General features: G+C 39.1%; 1 protein-coding gene across 6 annotated transcripts in view; it reads right to left on the reverse strand.

The window, feature by feature from the left end:
* Window positions 1-19,902, reverse strand: part of dennd1a (DENN/MADD domain containing 1A) — a 523,293-nt gene that overhangs the window by 155,063 nt on the left and 348,328 nt on the right. The gene's annotated exons all lie outside the window — the stretch shown is intronic.

Raw genomic sequence — 19,902 nt, forward strand, 5'->3', positions numbered from 1 at the left:
CAAAGCATCATGGTGATAAGGATCGTCAATTAAGCCCAAGATAAAATTTAGCTTTGGTAATCACATCTTAAACTGACGCAATTGGAGATATTACACCTGCAAAACAAGCCACAACATTATCACGGTCCAAAGAGAGCTGTAATAATTCTAATCAAACGAAACCTCATATCAACTTGAGCTCCAAACTGTTTTGGCATACATAAAACATTGATTCTTTTCATAATAATCAGAGAAATCACTTGAATAATATAAGGATATGTGCCATCATTCTATTCTTCATAGATACAAGTTTGAAGTATGAAAACACATACAAGTTGTTCAACTTTGCTGGATATTACTGGTTGAGATAATGACTGACCCATCACCTAATCTTGGTGTACTTCTCAGACAATATATTTCGTATCATTTTGATTCTTTTCTCTAACAATTGCATTCCCAAGTCAAAGTTACAGTTTTGCACTGCAAACAGAGTGTAACTTAAACAATAACTATAACAAGTGAAACAGAAAAAAAAACACTTGAAGGCAAAATATAGCAGATGCTGGAAATTTGAAACAATTGCAGAGAACTTTGGAGAAAGTCAGCAGGTCTGGCAACACCTGTGGAGACAGAAACCGTCAATGTTTCGAGTCGGGTATGACACTGCTTCTGAATGGAAAAATGTTGAAAAGTATGTGCTTTTTAATACTTCGAACAGAGGCAGAGGAGGAGCAAGACAGCAGGCATTAGAAGGAGGCCCAATGCCAACGAGGTTATTAATAGTGGAGAAAGAACAAAAGGTAAAGAATAAAGAGAGAATGGGTTGTCACTACTACATACAACAATATACAAAACCTGACATGGTTGTAGGGGAAGGGGACAAGGAAGAGAATGAGAAAAATGGAGGATAGTCATAAAGGTATTATTGAATTCGATCTTGACACCACAGATGATAGAGTGCCTAAGTTGAAAATGCGATATTAGAGTCAGAGATGTATAGCATGGAAATAGACCCTTCGGTCAAACTCATCCATGTCGACCAGACATCCCAACCAAATCTAGTTCCATTTGCCAGCACTTAGCCCATATCCCTCTAAACCCTTCCTATTCATTTACCCATCCAGATACCTTTGAAAGATGTGCAGATCAGGTGAATTGGCCATTCTAAATTGCCCATAGTATTAGGTGCATTAGTCAGAGCGAAATGGGTCTGGGTGGGTTACTCTTCAGAGTGTCGGTATGGACTGATTGGGCAGAAGGGCCTGTTTCCACACTGTAAGGAATCTAATCTAAAAAGAAAATTGGAATTGTACCAGCCTCCACCACTTCCTCTGGCAACTCATTACATGCGCATACCATCTTTTGTGTGAAAACATTGCCCCTTAGGTCTCTCTTATATCTTTCCCCCTCACTCTAAACCTATGCCCTCTAGTTCTGGACTCCCCCACCCCAGGGAAAAGATTTTGTCTATTTACCCTATCCACGCCCCTCATGATTTTATAAACCTCTAATAGGTCATCCCTCAGCCTCCGAGGCTCCAGCGAAGCAGCCCCAGCCTGTTCAACCTCTCCATATAGCTCAAATCCTCCAACCCTCACAACATCCTTGTAAACGTTTTCTGGACCCTTCCATGTTTCACAAAATCCTTCCGATAGGAAGGAGAACAGAATTGCACGCAATATTCCAAAAGTGGCCTAATCAATGTCCTGTATAGCTCCAACATGACCTCCCAACTCCTATACTCAATGCTCTGACCAATAATGGAAAGCATACCAAACACCTTCTTCACTATCCTGTCTACCTGTGACTCTATTTTCAAGGAGCTATGAACCTGTGTGCTCAGCGACACTCCCTAGGACCTTACCATTAAATGTACAAGTCCTGCCCTGATTTGCTTTTCCAAAATGCAGCACCTCACATTTATCTAAATTAAACTCCATCCGTGACTCTTCAGCCCATTGGCCCATCCGATTAAGATGCCATTATACTCTGAGGTAACTTCTTCGCTGTCCGCTATACCTCCAATTTTGGTATCATCTGCAAACTTACTAACTATACCTCCTATGCTCATATCCAAATCATTTATATAAATGACAAAAAGTAGTGGACCCAGCATCGATCCTTGTGGCACACCACTGGTCACAACCCTCCACCACCACCCTGTCTTTTACCTTTGAGCTAGTTCTGTATCCAAATGGCTGCTTCTCCCTGTATTCCAAGAGATCTAACCTTACTAACCAGTCTCCCATGAGGAACCTTGTCGAACACCTTATTGAAATCCATACAGATTATGTCTACCAATCTGCGCTTATCAATTCTTGCTTCAAAAAAACTCAATCAAGCTCGTGAGATATGATTTCATTTCCTGAGCTTGTACTGTGCTTTGTTGGAACATTGTAGCAGGCCCAAGACAGAACAATTTATATAAGAGTACGGTTGTTATTGAAATGGCAAGCAACTGAGAAGTTGGGGTCACTCCTACAGATGGTATGGAGGTGCTCTGCAGAATGGTCACCCAGTCAGCATCCACTGTCCTTTTTCTTTACGTTGTCTTCTTACCGCCCCCAACCACCCCTACAGCCATGTTGCGTTTGCGTATTGTTTACTTTTCACTTAGTAGCAAGGACTTATTCTCTTTTTTCACACCTTAATTTACACCCCTTTCTTTCGTTGCCATTAATGACCCCATTATCTTTTGCATTGGTCCATTACAACGTATGTTCTCTTGCTCCTCTATCTCTGTCAGAAGTACATACAAAAGAAACCTTTCCCAAACCTTCCAGATAAAAAAGGTTTATTTGGCAAAAACAAAATAGTGTAGTTATTGTTTCACTTGGGCAAACTCTCAAATTTATAGCTACAGAGAATATTTAGAATGAATGAAAGGAATTTAGTGGCAGTGATTCATGTTGGTAGAAATGATGAAAAACCACAAACTGTCTAAGTGGCTATACAACAGTGATTTCACGTTATGTTTACATAGGTATGACTGGCGCATCTGAATCATGATGAGTGAATGCTGATGGACAAGTGAGGCCTCAAGCATGTTAGACAAACTGCGCTTCTCAGGAAATACACAACTTCCCAGAAAATACATTTTTAAAAATTCTAGCAATGGAAAGCAAACCCCTTTCGGTAGATTCACACAGCACTACTGACTAAAACCCGTGAGCGTAACTCATCCACTGACTCTATTCAACATATCTTGAGGGTCAGCAAGTCAAGTTTATTTTCTGTTCAGAATAAGAAAATCTATAAATTTTAAAATAAACCTCAAAGCAGAATATAGTAGGTAGACAGTTCATGTAGAAAACAATTTGATGTAGCTGATGCAGATGAAATTAGACGCACAATTTGTGATGGTAGTGAATACCAAAGATCAAATAAATCTCACTGAAAACTGAAGAGCAATAAGGCTTTTAAAAGATACAAAGGTGTCAAGTATTACACATCTTTTCTATTATTAGATTTGAAGTTGTAATGCACTAGTCTGCTTCAATATTGAGGTTGGATATAATAGACATATACTTGGATTGTTAGGATAAATGATGATTGAAATGACAGCATTTGTGACAGAAATAAAAGTCGAGGCACAGGATATTCCAATGGGAAAATTAACTGTCACACACCTCATGATAGAGAAGACAGAATTGAAGTTAATGGGAGATTCAACAGACTCAAGCTACTCTAAACATACATTCTTGCTGAACAATGAACACAGTAATATAAAACAAGACATATTGCTTACTAACAATGAGAGTAATGATTTATCTACTACTGGAGACATACAGCATCAAAATGCCTAGAATTTCTACAAAAGGTTTGATGATTATTCTAACAAGTTGATTAGCTTTAAGTCTATTTCAACACAGTCCTGTTCAGCCTCTCCTCTCTAATCGTCCATAAACTACAGATCATCAAAACCCAAATTCCTTTTCTTCATCACCTTATACTCCCTGACAAACAATGTCTCTCAGTATTACGAACCCACAACTTTAAAATTCTCAATCTCGTGTTCAATCCTTCCATGGCCCTACCTTCTTGCCTCGAAAATCTTAGATGTCTAACTCCTCCAACTCTTGCATATCCCTAATTTCCATTGCCCTACTATTGGTGATGGTATCTTTATCTGCTCAATGTCTGTTCTCAAATTCCTTCCCTAAACCTCTTTTCTTTTCTCCTATTCTTTAAGACACTGCTGAGGATAGAATTATGAGGGGCAAGGGTAGGGAAAATAGGCAAAGTCTTTTCCCTGCGGTCGGGATGCCCAGAACTAGAGGGCATAGGTTTAGGATGAGAGGGGAAAGATATAAAAGAGACCTATGGGGCAACTTTTTCACGCAGAGGGTGGTATGTGTATGGAATGAGTTTCCAGAGGAAGTGGTGGAGGCCGGTACAATTGCAACATTTAAAAGGCATTTGGATGGGTATATGAACAGGAAGGGTTTGGAGGGACATTGGCCGGGTGCTGGCAAGTGGGACTAGATTGGGTCGGGATATCTGGTTGGCATGGACGGGTTGGACCGAAGGGTCTGTTTCCATGCTGTACATCTCTATGACTCTACGACTAAGCTTCATTTAATATCTCATTATACAGATACATTTTGTTTTCTTATCAAATTTTATTTGGTATGGTCTCATGAAGTGATTTTTTTTGCCATTTTATCATGTTTAAAGACACTATATAAGTGCAAATTGTTATCAAAATTGTGATTACTGAATACTCATGTAAAAGTCAAATTTTTTTAGACTATTTTTTACAGTTACATTTATGGACTATTACATGGATACTATTTTTGAGGGGCTGAAATTCATGCTACTGTCGGAAATAATATATTATTAGCAGAAGCCCAATTGATCTCTAAACAAATAAAAAACCACAATTTATGGGAATTACTGGATAAAAACAATAGAAACAAAAACAAATTAGTAAGTTTTTATTTATTCATACAAAAAGGGAAGTAAAAATATTAAACGGCTTTAAATTACAATTACAGGGTACCTTTTAAAGAAATTTCAAAACCTCTACTAGGTATATAACTGTATTCCATGAGTGCTACAGGGGAACTGAGCTCAGCTGAGCTGTGCACAAAGGAGGATGTCACCTGATTCCGACCTGATGATCTTAAACATTCGCACCAAATTGGTGTGAACTGTACATCAAAACACATAATCGCATTAAAAAAATTCATTTCCTCATTGTAACATTTATGTATAGGATAATACCCTGACTCACAAATATTAATCTGTTATCTGTGAAGAACCAAGATTGACTTTTACACAAGATATATGGAAAATTCCAGATATTTTGGCCAAAAATAGGGATTCGGCTTTTAATAAGATTGACTTTTACTCGAGTATATAGAGTACTAGTGGCACAACTAATATTAAAACTAGTAGTATTATAAGACTACTTTTATCTTGAAGGCAGTCAAGGCAAGTAAGTCAGTTATAAGTTACTATTCCACAATGGCAGACTGAAACACTAACATTCCATTTAAACAATTTTGGTCTGGAGCCTGTGAACTTTGACATGCCTCATCAGAGTTAAGGAATAAAAAGGGTATGGAAGTTTAAACAAATTAAGATCCTGTAACATATACAAGAAAACAGTTTATTTGAACGTGGAATTGTCTTCATCAATTAGGAGATATTTTGAGATGTAATGCATTCAGAAAGCACTGAATTTTCCCCTTGCTGGAAGCGAAACCACAGACAGTAAAATAGAGATCAGGCTGCGTTTGCTTCGGAGAATTATTTCCTACACAGGCACACTGTCGGTGCCCGTATCAACGGCAGCATTGAAACAAAAGTTGGCTTGATACAGACGAACAATATCGTAAAGTTCTTAACCAATTCTAAATTCTTGCATTCCAATTTACTTATCATTTATTCTCTGTTAGTATGATTCTGACAAATCAGTGAATGTTGGAAATGCAACACATAATCAGTGTATTTCAGAGAATGAGGTTCCCACTTTTTATTGAATGTTAGTAATGCATATGATTGTAATGAAAAATATTTATCCAATAAAATACTTTAGAAGCAGTGAATCATCCCCTGTAGGATTCAAAACGATGTCCCTGGGTCAATCATCCAACTGAGCTACGAGTAGGGACGAAGGGGTTTTCTCTACAAAGCCTTCACATGCTGGGAACAGTACATAGAATTTAAATAAACTAAATTGTTTGTTTATATGGTTTGATTTATTATAGATTATCCCAAGTTCATTGATGTTCTGTGTGAGCAGTTTGAACCCTCTAAATAAAGCCACTTCTCTACTTTGATAATATTGCAAAGCTTTAATAATCCATCCACTGACAATTGCAGCACTAACACTCATTCAACAATGATGTAAACAGGCAGTTCCACAAAATGGGATGTTGGAAAGTAGCTCAGAGACAGAAAACTATCATCCTGCTGCTCCAATAAGAATAGCTGTGCATACATTTGAGAGTCTATTATGTATGCCATTCTTCCAGTTAGCAACAATAGTTACAGTGTAGCAGTTTTCTTTCCGTTTATCTGTTGCTCTGTTGGTCCGTCTCCTATCCTCCACAATTTTCAGTTCATCATAAACTCTGCTTTCCATTTCCTAACACAGTTAACACATCATTATCATTATCTTTTCATAGAAATTCAACAACTGAATGAATCTCACCTTCTTACTATCAGATATTTTACGTGGTGGATCACGAGTGAATCTTCACTTGTAGAGTATCATGGAAAGCAGCCCCTCTAAACTAAACTATCCCATTTTAATTGGCTATTTCCTCAGCCACCTCCCTCAGAACTCTAGGATGTAACCCATCAGGGCCAGGAGATTTATCAATTTTAAGACCTTTTAGCTTTTCTAGCACTTTCTCTTTTGTAATGGCAACCATACTCAACTCAGCCCCCTGACTCCCTTTAATTGTTGGGATATTACTCATGTCTTCCACTGTGAAGACTGATGCAAAGTACTTATTAAGTTCTCCTGCTATTTCCTTATCTCCCATCACTAGGCTTCCAGCATCAGTTTGAAGTGGCCCAATGTCTACTCTTGCCTGTCGTTTGTTTCTTATGTATTGAAAGAAACTTTTACTATCATTTCTAATATTACTGGCTAGCCTACCTCCATATTTGATCCTCTCCTTCCTTATTTCTCTCTTTGTTATCCTCTGTTTGTTTTTGTAGCCTTCCCAATCTTCTGATTTCCCAATACTCTTGGCCACTTTATAGGCTCTCTCTTTTTCTTTGATAGATTTTCTGACTTCTTTTGTCAGCCATGGCTGTCTAATCCCTCCCCGGATAATCTTTCTCTTCTTGGGGATGAACCTCTGAACAGTGTCCTCAATTTTACCCACAAACTCCTGCCATTTTTGCTCTACTGTCTTCCCTGCTAGGCTCTGCTTCCAGTCTATTTTCGTCAGTTCCTCTCTCATGCCCTCATAATTACCTTTATTTAACTGTAACACCATTACATCCGATTTTGCCTTCTCTCTTTCAAACTGCAGACTGAACTCTACCATATTATGATCGCTGCTTCCTAAGTGTTCCCTTACTTTAAGATTTTTATAACGTCTGGTTCATTACATAGCACTAGGTCCAGACTAGCCTGCTCCCTTGTGGGCTCCATGACAAGCTGTTCCAAAAAGCCATCCTGTAAGCATTCCATGAATTCCCTTTCTTTAGATCCACTGGCAACATTGTTTACCCAGTCCACCTGCATACTGAAGTCTCCCATGATCACTGTGACCTTGCCTTTCTGACATGCCTTCTCTATTTCCCGGTACATGTTGCGCTCCTGGTCCTGACCACTGTTAGGAGGTCTGTACATAACTCCCACTATGGTTTTTTTGCCTTTGTCGTTCCTCAATTCCACTCACACAGACTCCACATCATCCGACGCTATGTCATTCAGCACCATACACAAGCTTTCTCTCATTCACTCAATATAAATTCAGATGATGATGTTTTAGTAATTAACATATTACTAACAATAAAAGTTATCTACTGGGAGCTGTTGTCTACATGAATGGGAAAAGTTCAAAAGTAGCTTACTTACAGATATGATTCAGAGATGCCGGTGTTGGACTGGGGTGTACAAAGTTAAAATTCACACAGTACCAGGTTACAGTCCATCAGGTTTATTTGGAAGCACTAGCTTTCGGAGTGCTGCTCCTTCATCAGGTGCTGGTGGAGTATAAGATCACAGGACACAGAATTGATAACAAAAATTTACACTGTGATGTAACTGAAATCATACATTGAAAAAGACCTGGATTGTTTGTTAAGTCTCTCATCTTTTAGAATAAGCATGTTGGTTTTAGTTCTTTCATGTGTAAATTCCAGAACTTTCTTGAAGCTACATTCACCTTTAACAATAGGTGCAATGTTGGCCCAGATAACGCATTGAAGGGGTGAGGTGCCCTGTGCCCCGATGTTCAGACTGATTCTAATCTAAAAAAGGGATTTACAGAATCTTACATGGATTCATGCAGTGTTTGAGCAAAACAAAATGTAATTCTGCAATTACAAATTCACCCCACAAACTTGTGTGTGTGTGTAAGAGTGAGAGTTAGACCTATCAGAGTCTGTGAGAGAGTGTGTGTGTGTGTGAGAGTGTGAGTATAAAGGAGTATACGTCTGTGAGAGGGTGTGAGAGAGAGTGTATGCATGAGTGAATGAGAGAAAGCTTGTATATGAGAGAGGGCCTGCATGAGTGTGTGTGTGCCTGTGTCTGTGTCTGTAGAGTGTCTGTGTGTGTGGCTGGCTGTGTCTGTGTCTGTGTGCGCGCATGTGCGTGTCTGTCTGTACGTGTGTACTGCAGTGGGGTCACCTGTAGTGTGACATGAACCCAAGGTCCCAGTTAGTTGAGGCCACATGGCACCCATTGTTAAATTCACTTGAGAATGCAACTTTAAAGAAAGTTCTGGAATTTACATATGAAAGAACTAAAACCAACATGCCCATTCTAAAAGATGAGAGACTTAACAAACAATCCAGGTCTTTTTCAATATATAATTTCAGTTACATCACACTGTAAACTTTTGCTATAAATTCTGCATCCTACGATCTTATACTCTACAACCACCTGACAAAGGAGTAATGCTCCGAAAGCTAGTGCTTCCAAATAAACCTGTTGGACTATAATTTGGTGTTGTATGATTTTTAACTACTTACAGACAAACAGTTATACAAATTTGAATTGATGGAAAAAAATTTTAGGTTGGAGCAAAGCATGTAGTGTAATTGGAGTCTGCTGGCTTTGCCCTGCTTTAAGCAGATATTGTTCTTTGGCCTGGTAAGGTTATTTAGTTTATTATAGCACCATAAGAACACATTTTGAAATGAGTTATACGTATTGGATGGATGACAGACATAAAACTACTGGAAAATAAGAGCCGAACAAACATTAGACCTAGAGAAAATCATCATATGAAGCATATAATGCCCTGGAAATGAACATACCAATCAGGACTAAGTTTAGAATAAAGGTCATGCGGCAATCTGTTCATGGGGTAATATATGATTATTCTACCTGCAGCATTTCCCACTCCCCACAGCCATTGCATCTCAAAAATTGTCAAGTGGTCGTGAGGCTTGTGGCAGTACTTTCATCTCTCATTCAAAACAGTGGAAGCATGCGTGTCCCTGCAAACATTACCTTGCTTGAGGCTAGATGCAATTTTCCTGCCGTGAGACTCCCAATCTTTGTCAATAAGGCTATGTCATAGGACAATACAGTGAATGTGAAACAGTGAGGGTTTTTTTTGCATTTTAAACACCCAACACATAAATAATGATTTTGCTTTTACAGACAAGATAACTGCTTGTCTTAAGTAGTTAAAAATGCAAGACCTTTTAAAAACATAATCAAACGAAATAAAATAAAAACAGTAACTGAAAAAGGAAATATCAGTAGACATGAAGTGATATAAAAGATGATTTGGCTCTGAATTTCATGACTGTAACATGTTGCAAGAAATTTGTTGGAGTTAACTAAAACTTTAGATAATGGTCACTGTCAGAATGTACTGCCATCCTGACAAATGCAGTATAATTATAGTCAGAGTTTATTGTTGGTTTTTCATTTTTGGAATCTTTACTTTATTAATTCCAGGTTTCAGGATAGCTTAAATTATTTAAACTACAAAAAGAATGTCCAGGAAGACAGATAAACATATTGCCACAAACACACAAAATGCGAGAGAAACTCAGGAAATCTGGCAGTATCTGTGGTGAGAGAGAAAGAGGGTTCATGCTTTGAATCCAGTATTATTCTTCTTCAGAACTGAAAGTGAAGGAATATTTTTAACATACTTTTGGCAGAGGCAAAGACGGAACATGGGGACAGATGGTGGGATCAAGATTTGGCAATTATAACAATTAAGGATGGAGTTGAGGCAGAACAAAATACTCATGTGAGAAATGAAGGTCAGGGAAAGACTGGAAGGGACAAAAAGGAAAAAAACCACAAAGCAACTACTAGCAGTCAAGACTGGATGTGAGGAAGATAAAAAGAAAACTAAAAGCTCTGAGCGTGATTGCATGCATCATTCAAAACTTTAATGATTTGATAACATAATGAAATTAAGAAATATTATCTGATAGCCTTTACAGAGACATGACTTCAGGATGACAACCATCAGGTTCTGATTATTTTGGGGTCCATGACATTCTAGAACAATAGGAAGATAAAGATGGAGGAGTAGCCCTCCTAACCACAATGGCATTGCTACAATATTCAGAGACAACACTGCTTTGGGTCAAACTGGAGAATCAGTTTACTAAATGCAAATGAGGAATAGTAGGGGAGAAAGGCATTATGTTTGAGTGAAGAGCAGGCTGCCAGTACAGTAACCACAATGCGGGATGAGTTATACAGGAAGAAATAGTGAATGCCTGCAATAAAGGGGCATTAATCTGTACACAAACTAGAAAAATCAAACTGGTAATAGTAGTCTGGGATAAAGAGCTTATGGAACGCTTCAAGCAGCAAGTTCCTGAACTGACCAGACAGTAGGCTATACCACACTTAGTATTGTATCATGTGACAGGATCACCTCAGAGTAAAGGCACCTCGATGTAGCAGTGGACATAATATGATTGAATTTTACATGCAGTTTGAAAGGGAGAAGAGCAGGTCTAAGACTAGTAATTTAAACTTAAATAAGGGCAGCTACGTGGGCATGAAGTTGTGGTCAGTTAAAAATCACGTCACCAGGTTATAGTCCAAAGGGTTTATTTGGAAGCACTAACTTTCTAAACGCTGCTCCTTCATCAGGTGGTTGTGGAGTATAAGATTTTACCTACGATCTTATACTGCACAACCACTTGATGAATTAGCAGCGCTCTGAAAGCTGGTGCTTCCAATTAAACCTGATGGTCTATAACCTGGTGTAGTGTGGTTTTTAACTTTGTACACCCCAGTCCAACAATGGCATCTCCACATCGTGGCATGAAATTGAGTGAGCTGAAGTGAACTAGGTCATTAGGCTAGCAGGAAGATCAATAGAGAAGCTGGGGCAAACATTTGAAGTGATAGCTCAGGATATTCAATGAGTATATTCCTATTATGATGAAAAATTATAATGGGAAGACCCACCATCCATGGTTAACAAAAAGAGAGAGTTTAAAACTTATGGATGAAGCATATAACAATGCAAAGTTGAGTGGCAAATCAGATGACTGGTCAGAGAATGACTAAAATTATTACATGAGAGGAAGCTAGCCAGAAATACACAGCCAAGGGTTTTTCTAACTTTCTAAAGATTAGGAAAGGTGATGGCCTTGTGGTATTATAGTTAGATTATTAATTCAGAGACCCAGGTAATGTTCTGGGAACCCGGGTGCCATGGCAGATGATGGAATTTGAATTCAATCTTTAAAAATATGGAATCATAATGACCATGAAGCCACAGTCGACTTTGGAAAAATCCATCTGACTCACTAATGCCCTCAGGGAAAGAAATCTGCCATCTTCACCTGGTCTGGCCTACATGTGACCCCAAACCCATGGCAATGTAGTTGACTCTCAACTGCCCTCTGAAATAGCATAGCAAGCCATTCAGTTGTACAAGTTGCTACAAAAGTCTCAAAGAAATGAAACCAGACAGATCACTTGGCCTTGACCTAAGCACCAGAAAAGAGAATGGCAGATTCAGCCCTGTCAACCCTTTGAAGTCCTCCTCACTAACATCTGGGAGCTAGTGCCAAAATTAGGAGAGCTATCTCAGACTATTCAAGCAACAGCCTGACATAGTCATTCTCACAGAATCATTCAGTCAATGTCCCATACACTACCATCACCATTCCTGGGCAATTCCTGGACCACCAGCAACTCAGTCCCAGCACAGATGGTGGCACGGTGGTATGCAGTCAGCAGGGAGTTGCCCTTGGAGTCTTCAACATTGACTCTGGACCCCATGAAGTCTCATGGCTTCAGGTTACACATGGACAATGAAACCACATACAAGATGCATCAGTACTCCTCCGTATTGAACAACACTGAGAAGAAGCACTCAGGACGGTAAGGACACAAAATATACTCTGGGTGGAGATTGTCCACCACCAAGAGAGACTCATCAGCAGAACTACAGATCGAGCTGGTTGGGTTCTAAAGGACATAGCTGCTAGACTGGATCTGTGGCGTGTAGTGAGGGAATCAAAACGAGGGAAAAACATACTTAATCTCATCCTTACCAATCTGCCAGCTGCAGATGCATCTGTCCATGACAGCACCAGTAAGAGTGACCATCACACAGTCCTTGTAGAGACAAAGTCCTGCCTTCATATTGAGAATAACCTCCATCGTGTTGTGTGGCCCTCTCACCGTGATAAATGGGACAGACTTCAAACAGATCTAGCAACTCAAGACTGGGCATCCATGAGATGCTGTGGGCCATCAACTACAGTGGCAGAATTCTGCTATGGCAGAATTGTACTTCAGCATAATCTGTAATCTCATGGCCCAGGAAATCCCCTAATCAACCATTACCATTAAACCAGGGGACCAACGCTGGTTCAATGGAGAGTGCAGGAGGGAATGCCAGGAGCAGCACTAGGCATATCTGATGATGATGTGTCAACCTGGTGTAGCCACCAAACAGGACTACTTGCATGACAAAATGCATAAGCAGCAAATGATTGTAGGACTGAGCAAAAATCTCTTTCATCTAAAATCCTGGACAAGACCCTGGATTTTTCAAAACTCTTAGAAGTAAAGGGGACAGCCAGGCTGAACTCTGAGAAAGATACACAAACACAATGGCTGTGTGGAACCCATTGTTCAGCCTGGATTTCCATCGTACACATTCATTCCAAGAGAAGAATCAACTAAACCTAACACACTAGACTGAAACAAACTTTTACACCTTGGGCTACCTAGCACAGCCGACACAGATACTGAACATTCAACTTTAATCAAAATCTATTTACACGTGCGTTTAACTATTGGTGGGGAAAGCCCCCACGAATCCTCTCGTACCTTCCTTTGCAACTGTAAAAGACGCAAAACCTGACCACATCATCCCCCTCACCTCCATCCAGGGCCCCAAACAGTCCTGCCAGGTGAGACAGAGGCATCCTTGCCTCAGATGCATGGTACTTTGGGGAGACCGAGCAGAGGCGATGGCAACGGATGAATGGACACTGCGCAACAACCAATAGACAGGAGTGTTCCCTCCCAGTCAAAGAACACTGGCAGTCCGGGACATTTGACCTCGGACCTTTGGGTGACCATCCTCCAGAGGTAGACTTTGGGACAGGCAACAAGCTGTCCCAACAAGGCAAGTAGCTGAGCAGAGGCTGATAGCCAAGTTCGGTACCCATGGGAATGGCCTCAACTGGGACCTTGGGTCCATGTCACACTACAGGTGGTCCCACTGCACTATATACAAACACACACTCTCACACATCCTCTCTGATATGCTCACACAGACACCCTCTCACACACTTATACCTCTTTACACTCTCACTCTCACACATACACATACTCTCTCACAGACACTAATACCCCCTCGCATGCGCACATCCACACGTGCGCGAGCACATACACACGTAGGTTTGTGAGGTGAATTTGTACTTTCAGAATTATATTTTATTTTGCTCAAAACCTAATGAATCCATGTAAGGTTCTGTAAATCCCTTTTTTTAAGATTAGAATCAGTCTGAACATTGGGGCACAGACAGCCTCACACAGGGCACCTCACACTTTCAATGCATTATCTGGGCCAACATGGCACCTATTGTTAATGTTCGCTTGAGAATGTAACTTCAAGAAAGTTCTGGAATTTACTTAAGAACGAACTGAAACCAACATGTCCATTCTAAAATACGAGAGACTTAATAAACAATCCAGGTCTTTTTCAATAAAATTTTCAGTTACATCATACTTTTGCTATAAATTCTGTGTCCTATGATCTTATACTCCACTAGCACCTGATGAATTAGCAGCGCTCAGAAAGCTAGTGCTTCCAAATAAACCTGTTGGACTATCACCTGGTATTATAAGATTTTTAACTTTCTATCACCCTAATCCAACAATGGCACCTCCAAATCATGTTCTCCAATTTCAAATGATCTCCCTTCCTATCCAGCAATTCCCTTCCCAGCCAGTCATCGACCTAATTCATTCCTCCCATCGACCTACCAAGTCATACCCTCTACCTGCGATCACCTATCACTACCTCTCCACCCCACTCTTCTCCACACCCAAAATACTCTCCCACCCCCCTTTATCTACAGCTCCCCTCACCCCCAACCCCAGTCCTGGAGAAGCGTTATACCCTCCACATCCTGATGCTGCCTGGCTTGCAGTGTTCCTTCTAGACTCCTGCTTATCACTAAAAAGAGACAATGTTACCACCACACCTTGACATTCACTGGTGTTACCACCACTAAATTGCCCACTGTGAACATCCTGGGGGATACCATTGACCAGAAACTCAACTGGACTCACCATAAACACAGTGGTGACAAGAGCAGGTCAGAGGCTTGGAATACAGCGGCGAGTAACATACCGCCTGACTCCCCAAAGCCTGTCCACCATCTACAAGGCACAAGTCAAGAGTGTAATGGAATACTCCCCATTTGCCTGGATGGGTGCAGCCCCAAAAACACTCAAGAAGCTTGAAGTCAGGACAAAGCATCCTGCTAGATTGGCATCACATTCACAAGCATCCATTCCCTCCACTACCGGACACTCAGAAGCAGCAGCACGTACTATCTACAAGATACACCGCAGTAATTCACTCAAGATCCTCAGATAGCACCTTCCATCTAGAAGGACAAAGGCAACAGATGTATGGGACTACCACCACCTTCAAGTTCCCCTCCAAGCCATTCACCATCCTGGCTTGGAAATATATCGTTGTTCCTTCACTGTTGCTGGGTCAAAGTCCTGATATGGGTGTAACATACTAATGTGGATATAAGATTAGATGGGTGGCAGAAATGCATGCACAAATAGGTCTTTTTCAGATTGGCACAATGTGACAATTGGGGTCCCTCAAAATGTTCTGGGCTAGGTTTTTAACATTTTAATATTCATACCATAAATGAGGGGAATCTAAGGTATGGCAGCTAAATTTTTTTGCCCTCTTTTAACTTCAATGAAATAAGCCCTGGGGTTATAAGCAAACATGCTGCATTGGAATAAAAGGTGATTGGGACTAGCTGAACTGCTGTTTCAGGCTTTTTATCGAGCTGTAACTCTCCAGATTGTATTCTATTTTACTTCCATAAGCCTTATAAACTGTGAACTAGACACATTCTGCAGTTCCTAAAATTGCTTTCTATTGCAGCAATAGCTTTTTGGATCCGACATATATATATATAAAAAAAGCTGCTAATCCATCTGGCATTTTGGTCCTCTTGAAGATAGTGCCATCTATCTAAAGCGGTTTCTACTCCAAAAAGGCTACAGCAACCACCTGTGCATTAGATTATTCATCACTTAACCTTGTCGAACCTTTATATTTAGCTCTGGGGTTGTTTAATTACCTCCAATTCACAAAGCTGCACTTCAGGTGAGGGTGTTCTATCAGCCTCATTACCATCTGTATAAAGAAAGCATTCATTGCATGTACTGAGTAAAAAGTATTGATGCTCTCTTCAAATACACTGATTTTCCAACAGTATGGAATGGGTAAATAATGCCAAGTCTCATAATCAAGGGTGACTTTCTTCCAAACATTCTCACATTACCTTCCTTTCTTTGCTACAAGTGCTGGCTGATTCTAGGGTAAGTTCCACCATTCAGCAGTGCACAAACCACAAAAATGTGACAGGTAGTAGGAAATACTTTGGAGGCAAGCAGGAATCGGTCTCAACCTATTCCCACATGGTATCCACAACATATATACTGTAAACAGTACCAGCTGGCACAAATATTGTACTGTAAGGATCTAACCACTGAAACTCTAATTGATTGTACTGTACACACAATAGTTACTGCATATTCCAAACTGCTGCTCCAGCCTTTGACCATTAGGTGTGCAAAGGGGACAGATGTTCTCAGGACAAAAGTTAAAATATCAAAGATGACGAAAGCCTGAAACAAAAGCAGAAAATCTTGACAACATTCAGCAGACCAGACATCATCCATGGAGAGATCAAATAAGGTAGCCTGCATGCACAGTGTTTATTAAAACTGGTAGTTCTGAAGAAGAGTTTGCACACTTGAATATTAATTTGTTAACAGCCCAAAGGCAATCCAGTGATATGTCAGGTACAATCTGGACTAAATCTTTGGGTTTTGAGTCAATCAAAATCTTTGTCTATAACAAATAAATAGAGCCAAAATCTGCATTTTCCTTCTGATTTTAGTTAAAGCATTAGTACAGACACTGTTTTAACAAATACTTGTACCTGAAGTCCATGATATTCCAGACATTACTTTTCAATACTCTCTGACTAGTTGAATACAGGGTCTGAAATGTTATATACCGACTTTCACATTTGAGAATCTGCATGTTCTGTAAATATTGTTCTTAGGATAGTGACACAAATGGCAGTAACATGTATAGCCCATTGCTAATCTCTTGAGGTCAATGTGTGTTAATACGTTACTATGAGAATGGAGTCATATGTGGGTGGCTAGGGGGTGAAACATTCCTTTTCTTTAAGGAACATTCACAAAGAGTTAGATTTCTAACAACAAAATCTTGTGGTTCTTTTTCCTAATATCATCAATAAACTTAACTTCTCAATTTGCAATGATAAAAGTTGAATTTATGATCAGTGGTGTTGCTAATCCAGTACCTCCTTCTAGAATAGGTTACCCTATCAATACAACAATGGCATCGGACAAAAATTCCTAATCCAAGAGAAGGAGAATTTCCCACATAACTCTCCACATTCCTGCCACTTCTAAACAGCAAGGAGTAATTGGCTCTCAGGCATATTCTTCCCCTGATTGACATTACAAAATAGATGACAATGACACAAGAGATCAGCAAATATTTTGAAACAGTTTTATGGCATATTCCACAAAATGTTTCTGCCACACCCTGGTCAAATGGGTCGACACAGAATACACAGAATCTGACATCATCAGGGTATATTTCACATTTCTATCCAAATCACTTAATTTACTTAAATGTGCTTCAGTCAAAAATTCCATTTAAAAAAAAAAGAGCTGTGGGTTGGGATAGTGGAATTCTTCATTTGCCTCACAGAGGCAGAGGCATTTATCCCAAGGTAAGTAGATTTATGTGGAAGTTCAATACTTTAGAGTTTGTTTGTCAAGGATATGTAAGTGCAAATTTAAATATTACCTGCTGATAGTTTATACATTTTAGCACAAAATAGACTGAATGCTCATTACTTTATATCTTCAATTATAACTGTGCTAACTCTTTTTGATTGTAATTGTAGTAAATGGTATAAACAAAAGATGCTGCTAAAGCTGCTGTCAGTACCCTTGGGCTTAATCAGCAGTAATGTTCATATGCTGAGGTATGTCTGCTGAATGCATTAATGAAAATGCAAACTGACTGAAGTGTAGTATATGAGGACGTTGTATTTGACATCTGGGCAGGATATGAGCATGGCATCAAACTTCCTTTATTCAGTTTTAATAAGTCCCATAGGATTACTCTTTCAAAGAGTCTATCATTGTATAATGCTGAACCAAAGCACATAATTCAAGGGCACACCCTGTGACAGCTATCTTTTAAAAGAGACTCTGGGATAAATACGTACACAAGTGAATGCTGTTTATGTGTTAGTTGGCAGTTTCAGGATAATCAGTTTGGTTTGACGTTGTCAGAACCCAAGAAAGTAATAATCTAAAAATCAAGTGGATTTAATGTCACTGTCCAGACCTGTAACTAAATGTTGTAGCATCTGTCTGAAATATTACATGTTTGTTTTCAAACTTGTTTTCTATACGAGTAGCATCAAGACATCTATCTTTTTCTGAAGTGCATAAATTATTATAGAAGATATGATCCAAATGAAATAATCGATTTGCAAAGTTATAAATTCACTACACTTGAATTAATGTATATTTTTAAAAACTTCTGAAGTACCTTCTTTACATTCAAAGCTAACAGTATATTAATTTGATCACAATATTTGGAAAAGGTTGGATTTGGAGGTGTTCAAAAGAGATAAGCTTGACGTCTATGTTTCAAAAAAATGTTTGAATTCCATGGTGTGTAAATAAATAAATATTATTCCAATATTTGAGATTCTCCAGTGTCAAGAGTACACTTGATATTGCAGTGTTAATGCAAAACAACTACAAAACTATTTTCAATACAACAAACCTTAGCAGTCTAAAGGCTTGTCCAGTCTTCCCTTTTATTCTATCACATTTTACTATTTAACTAAACTTTCTGCCAACTTAATCATCTATAATTTTAAAATATTTAACCTATTTCTATTCCTCTTGACTTAGATGATCTTTTCAGAATATGGGAACAACTTTCAAAAACTTGACTGGAAAATTGATCAACAGACTTTATTTTACCACTTGAAAAAGTCAGACAAGTCTAAGCTGTTTGCTTCATCTTTAGTGCACAATACATCATCAAAAACTCCTTCACATGAGCAAACACCCAAGACTCCAGAGATTTTTTTTAAAAGGGCAAATGAGTTAATGCGGCTCAGTGCATTAATTAGAAATGCTGAATGATTAGAGAAAAGGCATACATTAATCTACTCTCGTTTAAATGGTATGAGTGTTGAAACTGTGGGAGAATTCCTGCTTCTTGGTTGAAAAGGTCCACTGCAGATATTTCAGCACCTAATCTGACTTGATACTTCTATCCAGTATTGAGGAAATGTTGCACATTCGAAAGCACAATCTGAAAGACGCCATTTACATTGTGGATGTGTATGCACTCTTAGGTGGATCCAAAATATCACATGAAACTATTGATTATTTTGTCACTTCTCTCATCTCATTTTTGTTAGCAGGACCTTGTTACATACAGAATTGTGACCACCTTTATCTCCAAACTAGCTATGCTTCATAAAAGTATTTTATTAGTTATAAAACAATTTAGCATTTCTGACATAGCAAAAGGAGGATTTAAACCCAAGTTCTTTCTTAAATAAATAATAATGCCATATCTATATTTTGGATTAGACACTAGCAGGAGAAAAAGACATCTGATCTTTTGCGTCTACCTCAAAGAGATCCTAAATTTAACATGCCACATCAAAGATGGTACGTCTGATAGTGACACATTCCTTAGTAGTGCACTACCAAGTTAAATTATCAACTTTTCAAAACAAAAGGATTTACTTATTGTAACTAAAATATTATTGTAACTTTGAGTGCGAGCAGCAGCTAAGGTAAGATAGTTTGTTTTAAAATTACTTACCGGTAGCGGGCAGCGGTGTTTTTTTCTCTCTTTACAGAAAGAGCGGGAGCAGCAGGGAGAAGTGACGAAGACCAGAGGGGCAGCCGGGTAGGTTTTTTTTCCC

This window comes from Chiloscyllium plagiosum, chromosome 30, assembly GCF_004010195.1.
Source record: "Chiloscyllium plagiosum isolate BGI_BamShark_2017 chromosome 30, ASM401019v2, whole genome shotgun sequence".
In the NCBI taxonomy this organism is placed as follows: Eukaryota; Metazoa; Chordata; class Chondrichthyes; order Orectolobiformes; family Hemiscylliidae; genus Chiloscyllium; species Chiloscyllium plagiosum.